This window comes from Protopterus annectens, chromosome 7.part0 (genome assembly GCF_019279795.1).
Source record: "Protopterus annectens isolate FY-2018-M chromosome 7.part0, PAN1.0, whole genome shotgun sequence".
NCBI lineage: Eukaryota > Metazoa > Chordata > Ceratodontiformes > Protopteridae > Protopterus > Protopterus annectens.
This window is the reverse complement of record NC_056739.1, coordinates 582,921,771-582,937,644: the sequence shown is the minus strand read 5'-3', so window position 1 is coordinate 582,937,644 and position 15,874 is coordinate 582,921,771.

The window sequence follows — 15,874 nt, the reverse complement described above, 5'->3', positions numbered from 1 at the left end:
AAGGGCAAAAGAGACAACAACATATATTCAGGGTGCATTGTACAGAGATGAGAATGTGAAAGAACTTATTTGCTGGTCTTTGAAGGATCATTGCTGTAATATTGTGTACAGTTAAGCAGGCATTACACAGAGAAAGATGCCATATTATTAGAGAGGATAGAGTAAAAGGCAACCAGGATGATGTGTGGGGACAGAAGAAATGTATTATGGCTATGCCCTGGATCAGCTGGTAAACTCCCCTACCAGAGGTGAAAACATATTGGACCTGGTCATCACAAACATGAGTGACAGGTGTTCCACACCAGAGGTCAACCCATCACTGGTTAGATCAGACCATAAACTAATCACTCTGGATGTCCACACCCCACCACCACCCCCAACTAAGGAAACCACAGTAAAAAACTTTTCTAAAGCAAACTTCATCTTACTTAAGACAGAGGTGGTAAGTTTCACAGCCCCCCACGCTAAAGGATAATGCTGCCCAAGATGCAGAAACTTTTACAAATGCACTCTATGAGCACCTACAAGGATGCATGGATTGTACCATCCCTAGCAAAACCAAGACTCACTCCTCTAAGAGAAGGAAACCAGTCTGGTGGACCCTTGCCATAAACAGGCTATACAATAGAAGGAGGAAACTATTTCAGAAAAAAAAAGCAAATCCCAAGAAGGAAAGACATCCCTGATCAGTATCAGTAAGAAACTAAGGTCCCTCATAAAATCATCCAAGGCTAACTTCAAAAGAAAAATAGCCAAGGATTCAAAAGATAACCACAAAGCCTTCTTTAACTATGTTAAGAATCTAAGTGGCAACTCGCAGATATGCAAGGAACTAGTGCAAAATTGCACAAAATATACTGAACCTACTGATATTGCCAACATCCTGGCAGATAGATTTAGTGCAAACTTTACCCCCTTCTCACCCCCAAAAGGGCCCACAACAATACCGGAAAAGTGTAGTGTCCCAGAAATCACAGACGCACAGGTGAAAATAGCCCTTTCAAAAGCCAAAAACACAGCGTCAATGGGGCCAGATGGTGTCCCAGGCTGCATCTTGCATGAACTACAGAACAAACTAACCCCCCACCTAAACATGCTGTTCAACCTCAGCCTCTCCACAGGCTATGTGACCATAGAATGGCGCACAGCAATGGTTATTCCACTCCACAAAGGAGGGGCCACAACTGACCCTGGTAATTATCGCCTCATAAGCCTGACTAGCCTGTTCTGCAAGGCTATGGAACGCATCATCAGGGAACTCATTAACAAAGACAGTGGGAACTTCCAAACACTTGACCCGACCCAGTTCGGCTTTGTTAAGGACAGATGATGCCTACTAAACCTGGCTGACTTCTTTGAGAAAGTCACCAAGGCCATAGATGAGGGAAAGGATGTTCACACAGCCTACCTTCACCTCGCCAAGGCTTTCAACACCATTCCCTACTCGGGTATTACAGAAAAACTCACCAGCCTGAACATAAACCCCTATGTCATTAGATGGGTTGCCAACTGGCTTACAGACAGAACTCACATGGTAAGAATAGTGGGCTCCAGGTATGACTCTAAACCCACAAGGCTCAGTCCTGGGACCCCCTACTGTTTGGCATATACTTCTCAGAAGTACAGGCAAACACACAAGGACTATGGCTAACCAAGTTCGCCGATCACTGCAAACTGGGAGCCATAATTGACTCTCTGGCTGACACGGATCCTCCAAAAGGGCCTTATTGCGATGGACACCTGGTGTCAAAGTCATGGCCTCAAGCTAAATGCCAAAAAATGCATAGTCATCCCATTTGGGAAAAACAAAACACCCACGAATTACCACATAGGTGGCAGCCCCCTTAATACAGAAGAGGTAATAAGAGATCTGGGGACCCAGGTAGATAGTAATCTCTCCTTTGACAATCATATTGCCAAAGTAGTTAGGAAATCCTTCTATGTGGCCCATCTAATTACAAAAGGGTTTGCATCTAGAAATAAAGAGGTTATAGTGCCCCTCTACTTGTCACTCATCAGACCCATCATAGAGTACAATGCCCCATTTGGGATGTACCTCACAAGACACTTCCAACAGCTGGAGAGACCACAAAAATACCTCACCAAGAGGATTACTGGCCTCAAACAATTGTCCTATGCAGCCTGACTGAAAAAACTCCGACTGTACTCAGTGGCATATCGCTTACTCAGAGGTGATCTCTTGCCTGACTTACAAAGCCATGTCCAACTCAGAATTGATGGACATGCTCCACCTAAAGAAATCCAAGTCACTGTGAGCCATGCGCTCTAGTGAGCTAAACCTCACCACAACAATAAATAGAACATGCTGGAGGGATAGATTCTTGTCACAGAGACTCCCCGTGCTTTGGAACAAAATTCCAAACTACATTAGGCAGAGCCCTCACTAACACTCTTCAAGAGAAAACTTGACTAGTGGATGGGTAACAGAAAATACACCCCCTGGGATCACTTCATTGGCTCTGCTTGACAGAGAATCAGTTAATTAATCAATGGGGTGGCGAAAGCCGACACACTCTGGCTAGGCTTATAAATGCCCTCAGGCAGATAGCCTAGTACCTACCTATGAACCTATAAAAACAAGCTTAGGGAACTTGAACTCTCTGTACTAGAAATTATATAGTTACACACTGCAAAGGGAATATGTGATGGTACTAGAATTCAAAGAAACAGCAGAATGTATGTGTAAGGTGGGGACATGGCTACCTGATTAAGAGAACCCAGTTTAACCTGGACATTAGGAAGAAATTCTCAACTGGGAAAGTTGTAAACCAATGCAATATATTGCCAGTATTTGTAGCACAGGATAAGGCCTTTCAGTGAAGGTCCCCTGAGGCTTTAGTTTGTGTGCCTTTGCTGCAAGGTCTGACATTTTACATTACATCTGGTTTTCATTAAGGTCATATGGTGAAGTTTGGTTCAGTACTCTCAGTACAACAGTGGTTTGAATAATATTTCACTGGTTTGTCATTTCATCAGATGCAAAAATATAATTTATTTCTTCAGAATACAGATCATTTTTTAGTCATTGAGCGTATGACTCCTCCCACCCTCAATTAGTGGGTACATATTATCAGATCGAAACTTTCAAACTCTGAATACCATATGGGCGACACCATATATTCGAAGTTTGAAAATTTTGAATCTTAAAAAAAAAAAAAAAAAAGAACAGGAAACCTGTCATTAAGGGTTGTATGCAGGGGGGCAAGCCTCCCTGCACCCCCACACCCCCGCTACTTAAATATACCAACTCCGAGATCACACTACATTGAAGTAAAGGGAAGAATTCCCTACAATGATCTCCGTTCACACTTGCAATGTTAAATCATGTTTGACTATTGAAATCTTCGCTGTGATAATACAGACCCCAATTAGTGTCATGGGTAGTAAACTACATTACAAGAAGTGTGTGTGTGTAAACTACATTACAAGAAGTGTGTGTGTAAACTACATTACAAGAAGTGTGTGTGTGTAAACTACATTACAAGAAGTGTGTGCGTGTGTGTGTGTGTGTGTGTCTGTGTGTGTGTGTGTAAACTACATTACAAAAAGTGTGTGTAAACTACATTACAAGAAGAGGTGTGTGTAAACTACATTACAAGAAGAGGTGTGCGTAAACTACATTACAAGAAGAGGTGTGTGTGTGTGTGTGTGTGTGTGTGTGTGTGTGTGTGTGTGTGTGTGTGTGTGTGTGTGTGTGTGTGTGTGTGTGTGTGTGTGTGTGTGTGTGTGTGTGTGTGCGCGTGTGTGCGCGTGTGTGTGTGTGTGTGTGTATGTGTGTGTGTGTGTGTGTTAGTTAGCTGGAGCAACCAGCTAAATACATTTTGTATCTGAGGGTTGTGAAATATTTTTCTGAGAAATTTGATATCATAATTTGTTAGTATATGTATGAGAATCATTTTATTTAGGTGTTCTTATGAAATGAGGACCAAAATGCTCCTTTCTATGAAAAATTAGTATTCTCTGTCATTTTCAATTGCAATATCAAAACAGGCATTTTGTATTTAGTCTGAGAGGCATGCACATATTTGAGATTCATAGATTGTTTCTAGGCTGATAACCAGAGGGGTCTTTCCAGGACTAGCCAATTTTCTCAAAAGAATAACAATGTCCTGTATCTGAATAGGACATTGACATCTAGGGATTTATAAGATATCTCTGTCCATAAGGGGACATGGGTGCCAATACTGGTTTAAATTTCCTATTCGACATTCACTGGTCTGCATTGCACTTAAACTGGGTAATAGATGAACTCAGCTTCAGATAGATGGGAAGCCTGTTCCATTGGAGGAGCAGTCTGTGGGACACATTATCTGTCTTTCTAGCATATTCTGTTTAAGTCACAGACAAAATTCAGGTCCATAGACCCTGTATTTCTGGTACTCTTTTACTTACGAATATGTAGGAGGTTCATAAGTGTGGGGTTTGCAGATGCCTTGTAAGTCAAGCATAGATCACCCCTCAGCAATCTGTAGGAGACTGAGTAGAGGGAAAAGGGAAAGGGCTTTATGGTGTGGTGCATAAGGCAGGTTTGTTATGCCTTGTATTCTTTTTGTATGGAGCCTCTGAGGTAAGTCTAGATGCTGCATATTCCTATCCAGGTACCTACCAGAGGGAGCATTGTACTCTATGCTTGGTCTGATAAGGGTAGAGTACAGTGGGATAATGAACACTTTGACTCTAGATGTCATGCTCTTACTTATAAGTTGCCCAACATAAAAGGATTTCCTCACCACTGTGGCCACATGGTGGTCGAAGGTAAGGCTGCTGTCAATGTGTGTACCCAGATCCCTGACCATTAAGACAACTCTTAGGGGTGTATTATGGTAATTACTCAGGGTGGTTGACTTCCCAATGGGTACAATTATGCATTTCTTAGCACTGAGTTTAAGACCATGGCTTCGGCATCATTTGTTAGTCAGAGATGGACCTTCTTGAAGAATGCTACAATCTGCAGGGGAGTCAATGATAACCCCCAGCTTGCAATCATCTGCAAACTTAGTCAACCATAAATCTTCAGCATTTGCTTCCATTTCAGACAAATAGATGCAAAAAAGGAGCAGACTCAGTACAGAGCCCGGGGGACTTCACTAATGACTGGCGGATTGGTGGAGGTGGCCTCACCTATTTTGACCTCCTGGGTCCTATCAGTGAGTCTATTGGTGAGACTCATTTATCTACTTTCTTTAAGGTATTAAGCTGTACAAAATAATATAAAAGTGAAGTTGTTAGAGGGTCTTATATTGAAATATCAGTGCAAGGATGTTTTTGATTGGAGCTAGGGTGGAATTCAGGTTAGAATTCCCTTTGTAAATTGACTAAGTACTGTCAAGTTTAACAGTGTTGCAAAGCAGTTTATGTCATTCATAATGGGCATTATACAGTCCTGTCAGCTCATTTACAAACAATATTGTTCCTTTACTACACTGTATGACATTGTCTGATAAAATAAAAAAAAATATTTAGCTTTGTCTCAACAGTGTACTATAATTCTCCACATAATGCTTTCATTGTTTTTGGTCCCCCAGATGACATGGTACCGCCCAGCCTCCAGTGCCCCACTTGTATGTCGAATCTATCAGCCATCCTCCTATCCCTAGAGTTTTCTGGCATTTTGTGGATACAGTCATGGATCCTAAAGGTACCCTGGGAGCTCAGCCATCTGTGCTTCCTTCCTGGGGAGTTTCTTTTTATATACCCTACCTGCTTTCCCTTTCCCCATCCCCATGCTCATTGACTATATTTAGGGACAACTCTTCTGTATTGACCAAATCTCACCTTAGGAAGCATCATCAGTGAACACCCTTCCTCCCAGGATGGGCACTCCCATCCCTCGCTGCTGCTCTCCCAGTCACCCAAGCCGCTAATCGAACACAGCTGAGCTGGGCCATGGTTAGGGCTTTATCCCTTTATATCACTTGAGCAGGACAGCTTGGCTGTAGTTAAGGATTTATCTCTCTGCACCACTTCAGTGGTAATTTTCATTTTTAGGTTGATCTATTTGGTGATGGTGGATGGTTTTCAGTAGAAAACATTTATTTGAGATTATACTTTTCAGGAGTAAAAGCTCATTATATCTTATAAATTCTGCTGCAACTGTTGGGCCACTATGAAGGATTCTGGATAGCACTGTTGGGGAACAGAGGTATCCCTGTATTTTTCCCTAGTAGGGTTAGCATGAATTTACTCTCTTTTGATAAATTCTGACAGTTGCAAAAACTATAAACAAAACAGTTACACAGAAGTAGAAGTTGGGTGGTTACCACACACACATACTCACATGCACATACTCAGACTGGTGTAAAATACTGCAACAGAGACCACTATGCCATAAAGCAATGAATCTTTATTGAACAGAAGAAAAAATACTGGTGAAGACTGTCTTTGTATACATTGAAGGAATAGAACTACACAAAGGACTATTTCTGTTAGTCCACAAAAAAGTCTCTAAAACCAGTTTTGTCACAATCGTAAGCTTCCTTGGGGTATTCTGGAATGTCTTCTTTTTTTTAGCACAGTCCTACAAACCAATATTCCATGCCCAAACTCCCACATAATCAAGAGGCCAACTTCTCTAACAGGGCCAAAGTCCACCTTTAATAGAATAAATGTTCATTAACTAAACCTTTCTATCTTAACACAAAACTATATCAGTATGTTTTAAAGAAGCAATATTATTTAGACTATGTACAAAATGCTCTATTTATTTACATCAGTGTTGTTTACATTTATGTCTGTTCAATTTAGTAACAATTTGACATAGCATATGGCAAAAACTTCCACACTATGTAATATTCACATGCATAGATATATACTATGGATTTTGATTAAACTGGACCCAGACGTAAATGAAAATGCAACTTGTAAACTGAGCAAAATCTGCTGTATCCAAATGTGTGTAGTATATTTTATAGAAATACATGGTCTCACCAATAGAAAATATTAATGTACAGATTTCACCACCACTCATGCAGAAATTCGAAACATAGTTTAAACTATATACATTCAAAACAGTGTAATTATTGCAGCTGAGCAGTGAATTTCCACTGCTCTTTTTGATGAACACACAAGATCCAAGATCAATCTGAGCTAACACCTCTTAGGTTCATAGGTGTGTACTAGGCCAATGGCCCTGGAGGCTTTATAAGCCTAGTCCATGGAAGTGCCCTGGCATTGTGCCGCCCGATGTCAGTTTCCAGTGCCTCTATCAAGTAGAGCCACTGGAGTGATTGGGAATCTCAGTTTAACAGTTTAACATATCATCTAAAGGGTGGTAGATTCAGGAGTTTATAGCTCTCTTGTGCTATACTTCAGTGCCATTAATGGGTAATTAACCCAAGTACCTTGGGTAGTGAACAGACTACCATTACATGGTGGATGTGCCTGCAGAGCATACAAAGGGGTTATAAAGTAAAACTGATGATACCTTTAAGAGATGTCTTCAAAGTATAGGATTTTTCCAGCAGAGAAGGAAGAATCCAATGGATGAGGGTATGCGTACAAGTGGCTGACATGATGTTGCTTCATGTAATATATCTAGTACTCACAACAGTACACATGCAGAACTTTGAAATTTAAGAGCTCTCAAAGAACAGGTAACTGTTTCTCTTTGACAGGAATGACATAATTTGATTGGAGCAGAGTCCCAGGATGCCACCCCAATATGTAATTCACTTTATTGGAGTAACACTCACAGATCACATAAAGATGTCCCTGTGGTAGACACTCTAGAAATGCAGGGGGGATACACAGTTTGGGCTGAAAACTGTTAGCTGGCATGTGACACTGTAGGGTGTCCTTTTCAACATGCCAAAACAAGAACAAATGGCTTAGAAATGGATATATAGTGGTACAGGGAGCTATTAGGCATAGCCAAAAAAAAAGAAAACTCAGTGCTAGACATAGCTTACAAGCTGATGAAGCACATGACAATACTTTTGTAGCAGAGAGTGACAATCAAAAGGAAGAAAAGCATGACTTGTATGATCAGGAATAGCATGCATATTAGAGCAGAGCTGCACTGTCTCAAGTACATTTATTATTTATTTATGTACTTATTGACATTTGATTAAAGAATATAATGTTGTATAATCTCAGTAATATAGTCAAAAGACAGATGGAGGTACCCTTGTGTTTAATATTGCCCTATAACAAAGTGAGAACGTAACCCTTGTATTGAAAAGAGAATGTTTGATCTAGAAATATGACAGGTAGGACAGTATTAAGGAATGGTTATAGTGCAGCACTGACCATCATTATTTTACAGAACAGATTTCCAAAATGTGCTGTGTATCTTTAATAATGTCAGTAACATAGGGTTATCACATGTCCCACTTTATGCAGGACAGCCACTGCCTGGGCAGTTGTGTCCTGTGGAAAAAAAACATCAGAAATGTGAAATACCAGAATCAGAAATACTTTACTGATCTCACAGGAAATTGCTGAGAATTTTAGGACAAAAATGTTTCCTACATTTCCTTTAATACATGCATAAATCTATTATTGTGTCTTTGAAACACTTAAATATTATATGAAACCGTATAAATAAATCAAATTCTAAAAAAAAAATGAGCTTTTATTTTGGCAGTAAACTGAAGTCCAGTCCTTTGCACTGGTTGTAGGTGTGATTTGTCCTACAAAATCTCACATTTTCAGATAAAAATCCGACTTTGGGCACCAGGAGATGTGGCAGCACTGTATATAATTGTGGAAAAGCAGTATATGAAGTCAGGACACAACACACATACAAGGAAAAGTATCCATCTTGTGCTGATTTGCCATGAAAGGCAAGGTATTAGAATATGAGGTAGTGAAGATGGAGGACACTAGTTGTGTCACTGGTCTGAGGTTGCCTTCATGTGAGTAACTTGGAATGGCAACAACAGTTTGAAAAGTGTCATGTAAGACTAAGGATTGTCAGACAGGAAATTAGCCACTCACCAGGCTATACAGACAGAATGATGAAAAAAAAACACACTGTACAATCTCAGTTACTTGTGTACAGATAACAGTAGAATCAAGTACAAATGTATACATTTGTAAGGTAGAAAGAGAAATAAAACTGCTTAAGGGCATATCATACAGTGCAACCACTAAGGCACCAACATGTAGCATTATTTTTTATTTTATTTATTTTACATTTGTTAACCGGGCTGGTCTAACTGGATATATGTCCATTTTCAGTAGAGGCCCGGGGAGATAAGCTCCAAGGTACATTCAGTAAAACACAGCAAATAAAATGACACTTGTGTCTTTTGGCTTTTCCCAGTTAGGGGTCACCACAGCGGAACTCTGGTCCGCTAATGATTGGCAGAAGATTTTTACGTGCCGAGTTGCCAGCCCTGACGCACAACCTTCAACGAAGGTACGCAAATAAAATGACACTATTTTTGTATATACAAAGGACATTTCAGATTAACACAGAACTATACAATAAGGACAGAAATCATAGCAGAGAAAAATGTAGGAACACTACAGCATACAGGTGCAGTACAAAATAAGAGGGAGACAGTTTATTTTATAATAACATGATAGAGTTCCCTTTGAAAGTATCCACAGGAGAAGAGTTAAACAGAAAGAAAAGGAAAAAGAGGTACCAAGTTGTTAAGGAGGTAAATGGAAACAGTTAATGAGAAGTTTAGGGTAAGCAGAGGATATTTAGGTTAGGGTAGGTAACTAGTCCGGCTTAGTACAGGGGCATAGCATATAGCACGTATAGTAGGAAATCCATGAGAACAGCACAAAATAAAATATGGAATTAAAGGAATGGATGAGTGTGTCTGCCCATACCTCTCAACTGTCCAGATCTTTGCAGAATGCCCAGATTTTCATCTGATATTTTTGGTCTGTTCCTCATAAAATTTGTGTTTTTCCTCCAAATCAATGAAGATAAAAGTCACTAAATAATGACCTATATTTGAGCTCAGACTTCTTATCCTTCAGAAAATGCACAATAATGCAAGTTATGTTAGTTGAGCAGCTTTCTGAGTTTATATGAGCAATGTAGACTACAAAATAAAAGGAACCGAAGACTGTCTACTCATGTTTGAACTCTGTATCACACATATGCCTTTTCATAGAGCTATTAGCAGGTAAGAAAACCATCACACTTGGCTAGTATTCAGAGATCAGTTTGAACATGAACAAAGAAACGACTGTTTCTACTACTGTTTGAAACTTGCATCTTTCAGATGCTTTCTACAGAAGCTAGGGCATTTGTGTCATGAAACCATTGCACTTAGCTAGCATTTAGAAATCGGCACAAAATAAAATATGAAATGAAATTAACTGAAAACTCTTGTTTACCAATGTTTTAACTTTGCACTGCTCAGATGCTTTCCTGCAGGGTATTAGCAAGTCAAGTCATAACATTGCTGAAAAGCTAGTTTTCTGAGGATAAAAAGGACAGTTGAAACTAATGCATGACTCAGTGAGAGCTGTTGTGAGTACAACTGCAATTTGAGAAGGAATCTGCCTAACTTCTCTGAGGCTTCCTGTAAGCACCCTCCCCCAACACCTGCAGCCATAGTTGGGACATGCCCAGAAAGCCAGACTGAAAATGTAAACAAAGACCAGAACCAAAACAAAAAAATCCCTGGGATTGTCACTTTAACTCTGCCACTTCCAGCTCTGACTCCTGCCTTTTTGTCAATGCCACCATCTCCAATGCATACAGCATAGCTGGTCTCACTACCCTCTTGTAGACCTTCCCTTTCACTCTTACTGGTACCCGTCTGTCACAAATCACTACCGACACTCTTCTCCACCCATTCCACCCTGCCTGTACTCTCTTATTCACCTCTCTTCCACACTCACCATTACTCTGAACTGTTGATCCAAAGTACTTAAACTCATCCACCTTCATCAACTCTACTTCCTACATCCTTACCATTCCTCTATCCTCCCTCTCATTCACACACACATATTCTGTCTTAGTCCTGCTAACCTTCATTCCTCTCCTCTCTAGAGCATATCTCCACCTCTCCAGAGTTTCCTCAACCTGGTTCCTACTCTCACTACAGATCACAATGTCATCTGCAGGCATCATAGTCCAGGGCGCCTCCTGTCTGATCTCGTCTGTCAACATGTCCATCACCATTGCAAATAAGAAAGGGCTCAGAGCTGATCTTTGATGTAATCCCACCTCCACCTTAAGCACATCTGTCACTCCCACTGCAGACTTCACCACTGTCACACTACCCTCGTACATATCCTATACCACTCTTACATATTCTCTGCCACTCCTGACTTCCACATACAATACCACAACTCCTCTCTATGCACCCTATCATATGCTTTCTCCAGGTCCACAAAGACACAATGCAACTCCTTCTGACCTTTTCTATATTTCACCATCAACACTCTCAGAGCGAACATCGCATCTGTAGTGCTCTTTCCTGGCATGAAACCATACTGCTGATCACTAATCATCACCTCCCTTCTTAACCTAGCTTCCACTACTCTTTCCCATAACTTCAAGCTGTGACTATCAGTTTTATCCCTCTGTAGTTACTACAGCTCTGCACATCACCCTTATTCTTAAAAAAAGGTACCAAAACACTTTTTTTCCACTCCTCATGTATCCTCTGACTTTCCAAGATTTCATTAAACAATCTGGTTAAAAACTCCACTGCCATTTTTCCTAAGCACCTCCGTGCTTCCACTAGTATGTTATCTGGACCAACAGCCTTTCCATTTTTCATCCTCTTCATAGCTGTCCGTACTTCCTCCTTGCTAATCTGTTTCACTTCCTGATTCACTATCCCCACATTATCCAACCTTCTCTCTCATTCTCTTCATTCATCAGCACCTCCACATCCCTGTGCACCCCACATTTAATAATAATCAGTTCCAGGGTCACCAAATATTAATTAAAGTATAGATTCAGATATTACATTCAGACAGTCTTACGCACTTACAGTGTCTTCAAGATAAAGCTTGATTTTCAGCCTCCTTAACACAGCATTTGATACAATAAATGTTAGCCATACTTGCACAATGATTCTGCAGCTCCTAGAGTACAGTTTGACATTGCAGCCCCCTACCTTCTCCTCCCATCAGCACAGTTTGCTACATGGTCTGTTTCCCTATCATAAGGGTCTTTGCTGAAGTTTGTAAGGTTATAACTGCAAGGCTGAATAGCCAAAAAAAAAAAAAATGAGCAGCACGGCAAGCATTAAATAGAACCACCACAAAATGATGCAAATGCTGATAAATAGAACTCATTTTAATAATAAAAACAATTTAATCACTTTTGTTCACAACATTACATAAGGACTTCATCAGAACATAAACTCTCCTCCAGTCTTTTTCTTTATATAAACTTAAAGTATTAGTTAATTGCCATTAAACAGTATCTTAAAGCTAGCTACATCACAGAAATCAAAACCGCAACATCATATTAAAACAATAGTGTTTTAAATACTAGTTTACGTTTGTTTTATACCATCCAATTTAGTTAAAAATGTTTAAAATTTAGCAGCACTCAATTTTAAAATGGGTTTTATAGAAACACATTCATTCAATCCAGGTTTATGGGCTGCATCCAGTCTAAGTTGCTATAAAAGCTCAACATATTCTAACTGGGATTCTGAAACACATCCCCTTACATTCTTAGGAACTATATCTATAATACCAAATACAAATTTATTGAAGTTCTAACACTTTGCAGAATGCTTATATAATGCACTTTTTTCATTAATTCTCCTTATGTCATAATTATGTTTGTAGAGCCGCGGTGGTGCAGCGGTTAGCATTGTCGCCTCACAACAAGAGGTTCTCCTGTTTGATTCTTAGTTGGAGTGCCTTCTGTGTGGAGTCTGCATGTCCTCCCCACAGTCGAATAACATTTAAAGACATGCAGGTAGGTGCGTATGTCAATGGGTGTGCCTTCTTTGAAGGTTGGGCGTCGAGCTGGCACTTGGCACCGTAAAAATCCACTGCCAATCATTAGTGGACCGGAGTACCACTGTGGCGAGCCCTAACCGGGAAAAGCTGAAAGACATTAGTTTATGTCATAATTATATTTGTATATCCTTTTTGTAAGTTGGCACTCAGTTTTACCATGTAGAATGTAAGAAATGTTTGACACTTTGCTAAATAAACACCACCACTAGACCCACAGTTCCCATACTTAAATTGAACGTTGTTATTCAAAAATTTTTCTAATGTTGCACTAAATCCCTCCCGCAAATAAATATGCACACTGGGCACATGCCCCACATCTTTTTGTGGGGCCTTTTATTTTCCTTGTTTATAAATTTGTGTTCATAATTTTTTCAAATTGTCACTGGTTTTATACACAAAATTGGGTTGATGTCCCACAATGTCATAAATATGTTCATTTGACTTAAATATGGCCCATGTGTGTGTATTATAATATTTTAATTTCATTGGAGCCATTCTAGTATTTCATAACAAATGCAAGTTCAAAACTATTATTATTAGACTAAGTACAACTGTTGTTTAAAGAATTCTCTTGTGGAAAATAAAAATTCTTCCTTTTGTGGAAACTTATTGTATAATACTTTCTAATAAACATTTGGGATATCCCTATCCAAGAACATAGATTTTAATATTTGTACTTTTATATATACTTCACTGTTGGAGGTCATACAGCACAACCTGATAAATTGTCCCTTGATTAATCTGACTTTTTGACTGTATGGATGGTAACTCAAAAAATGTATAAAAGAATTATTATAGGTAGGCTTCCTGTAAATATTCAACACAAATTTACCATGTTTTTTTTTTTAAATAGATACACCCGAAAAGTTAATTTCAATTATACCATGATCCCCCCAAAACGTGCATGCTGATTGGCCAGCGTGCCCATTGTAAATCGAGTTATACTAATGGAAAAAGGTCCGGTCGCTCAGACTTTTTTCCATTAGTATAACTCGGTTTTTTAAAACACTGTCTCGCTATGTTAAATGGGTTTAACATAGCGAGACAGCTTTAAAATAAGCAACAGAGATCTCCATTGCTTATTTTAAAGCTGTCTCGCCATGTTAAACCCATTTAACATAGCGAGGCAGTTTTAAAAAGCAACGGAGAAAGCAAGATCTCCGTTGCTTTTTATTCGCTATGTTAAATGAGTTTAACATGGCGAGACAGTTTAAAATAAGCAACGGAGATGTCCGTTGCTTATTTTAAACTGTCTCGCTATGTTAAACTCATTTAACATAGCAAACATAAAAAAGCAACGGAGATCTTGCTTTCTCCGTTTTTGCTCAACTCTGATGTACTGCGCAGGCGCAGTACATCAGAACTGCCGCGATGCCAGACATCTGCGGAAGGGCAGTAAACAGGCATTATACTATGCCATTATTTAAGAAAAGTAATAGTTTCTTTTCTTAAATAATGTCATGGTATAATAGCAATAACCCACTTCTGGGTGTGGGTAATGCTAAATTTACCCACGGTTGGCTTTGTTTGGTCCCTCGGGACCAAACCACGCCAACCGTGGGTAAATTTAGCATTACCCACACCCAGGCGTGGGTTATTGCTATAGTAATCAGTGGTTCTAGTCATATATTTAATAAATTCCTTAGTGTCACTTTGCTTACCATCCCGTAGAATAGATATATGACCCAGGTATCTCAAGTAGAGGTTACAGTGTTTTAAAAATGGGTCATTGTTGAAAATGTATTTATTTTCCCACCTGCAAGACTACCTAGGCAATTCAGCTATAGAAGTGGATCACATCTTTTTTTTGCCATGAATCTATGCTGGAACTCAGTGATCTCAGCATTCCATTCCAGAAATCCAATAAGTCTTGATTTCAGGATCACCTTCATGATTTTGCCACTACTAAAGTCATACTCACTGTCCAATACTTCCTTGGGCTGTGCCTTTCAGAAGGGCACTATTCATATCTACTCCCAAACCTTCATGATTGCATCTTCCCTTGGAAATGTGTCACAAAATGTCTAATACACAAAACACTGAACCTGAAATGACTGAGAATGAATACAAAAACACTGAACCTGAAATGACTAAAAAACAGACGGAATACACAAAACACTGAACCTGAAATGACTGAAAAACAGACTGAATACACAAAACACTGAACCTGAAATGACTGAAAAACAGATTGAATATACCAAACACTGAATCTGAAATGAGTGAAAACAAGACTGAATATAGAAAACACTGAGTACTACTTATATCGACTCACAAAACATTCGATAATTCTCTCCATCTAGAAAGCTGTATATCTGTAAATCCCATCGACAAAACCCAGATCAAGCATCATCTGAATGGTGGTGCTGTTAGGAAAGGGGTGTTTTGTAATATAATGTATAGGGTTGGGGCTAGGGGCTGGGATAGGCTTAGTGCACACATACACACTAACCTCTATAATTTTTTTCAATAAAACATGAATTTTCCTGCATACACCTATTTACCTATACTATATAAATGAAAATTCAGCATTCATTCATTTGTGAATTCAGTCATTTGTGCATTTAGTCTTCTTTATAGCCACACAAACTTTTTGTTTAAATGAGGTTTAGATATTTTGAATGGTAAACCCCTAGGACACATATGGAAGAGCTCTGTGAGGGGGTCCACTGAGCCACTGGTGTGCTACAGTCCAACAGAAAATTATAGACAAGCTCACTCCAGGCCCTTTCTTATTTTCCTTCTTTCTTTTACTATTACTTGTAGGTGTCCTGGTAAGGTTCCATCCATCCATCTATTATGAAACAATCTTTTCTTATTTTGTTACGTCTTGCTTCCATTTCTTTAACATGTCACCATATTCTGTTTGATTTGTAAACTTTCTTAAAAGAGCACTGATATTTGCACTGAACCTTTCATGTTTTCCTCAGTTTTCTTTCCCAGTACTTTCCCA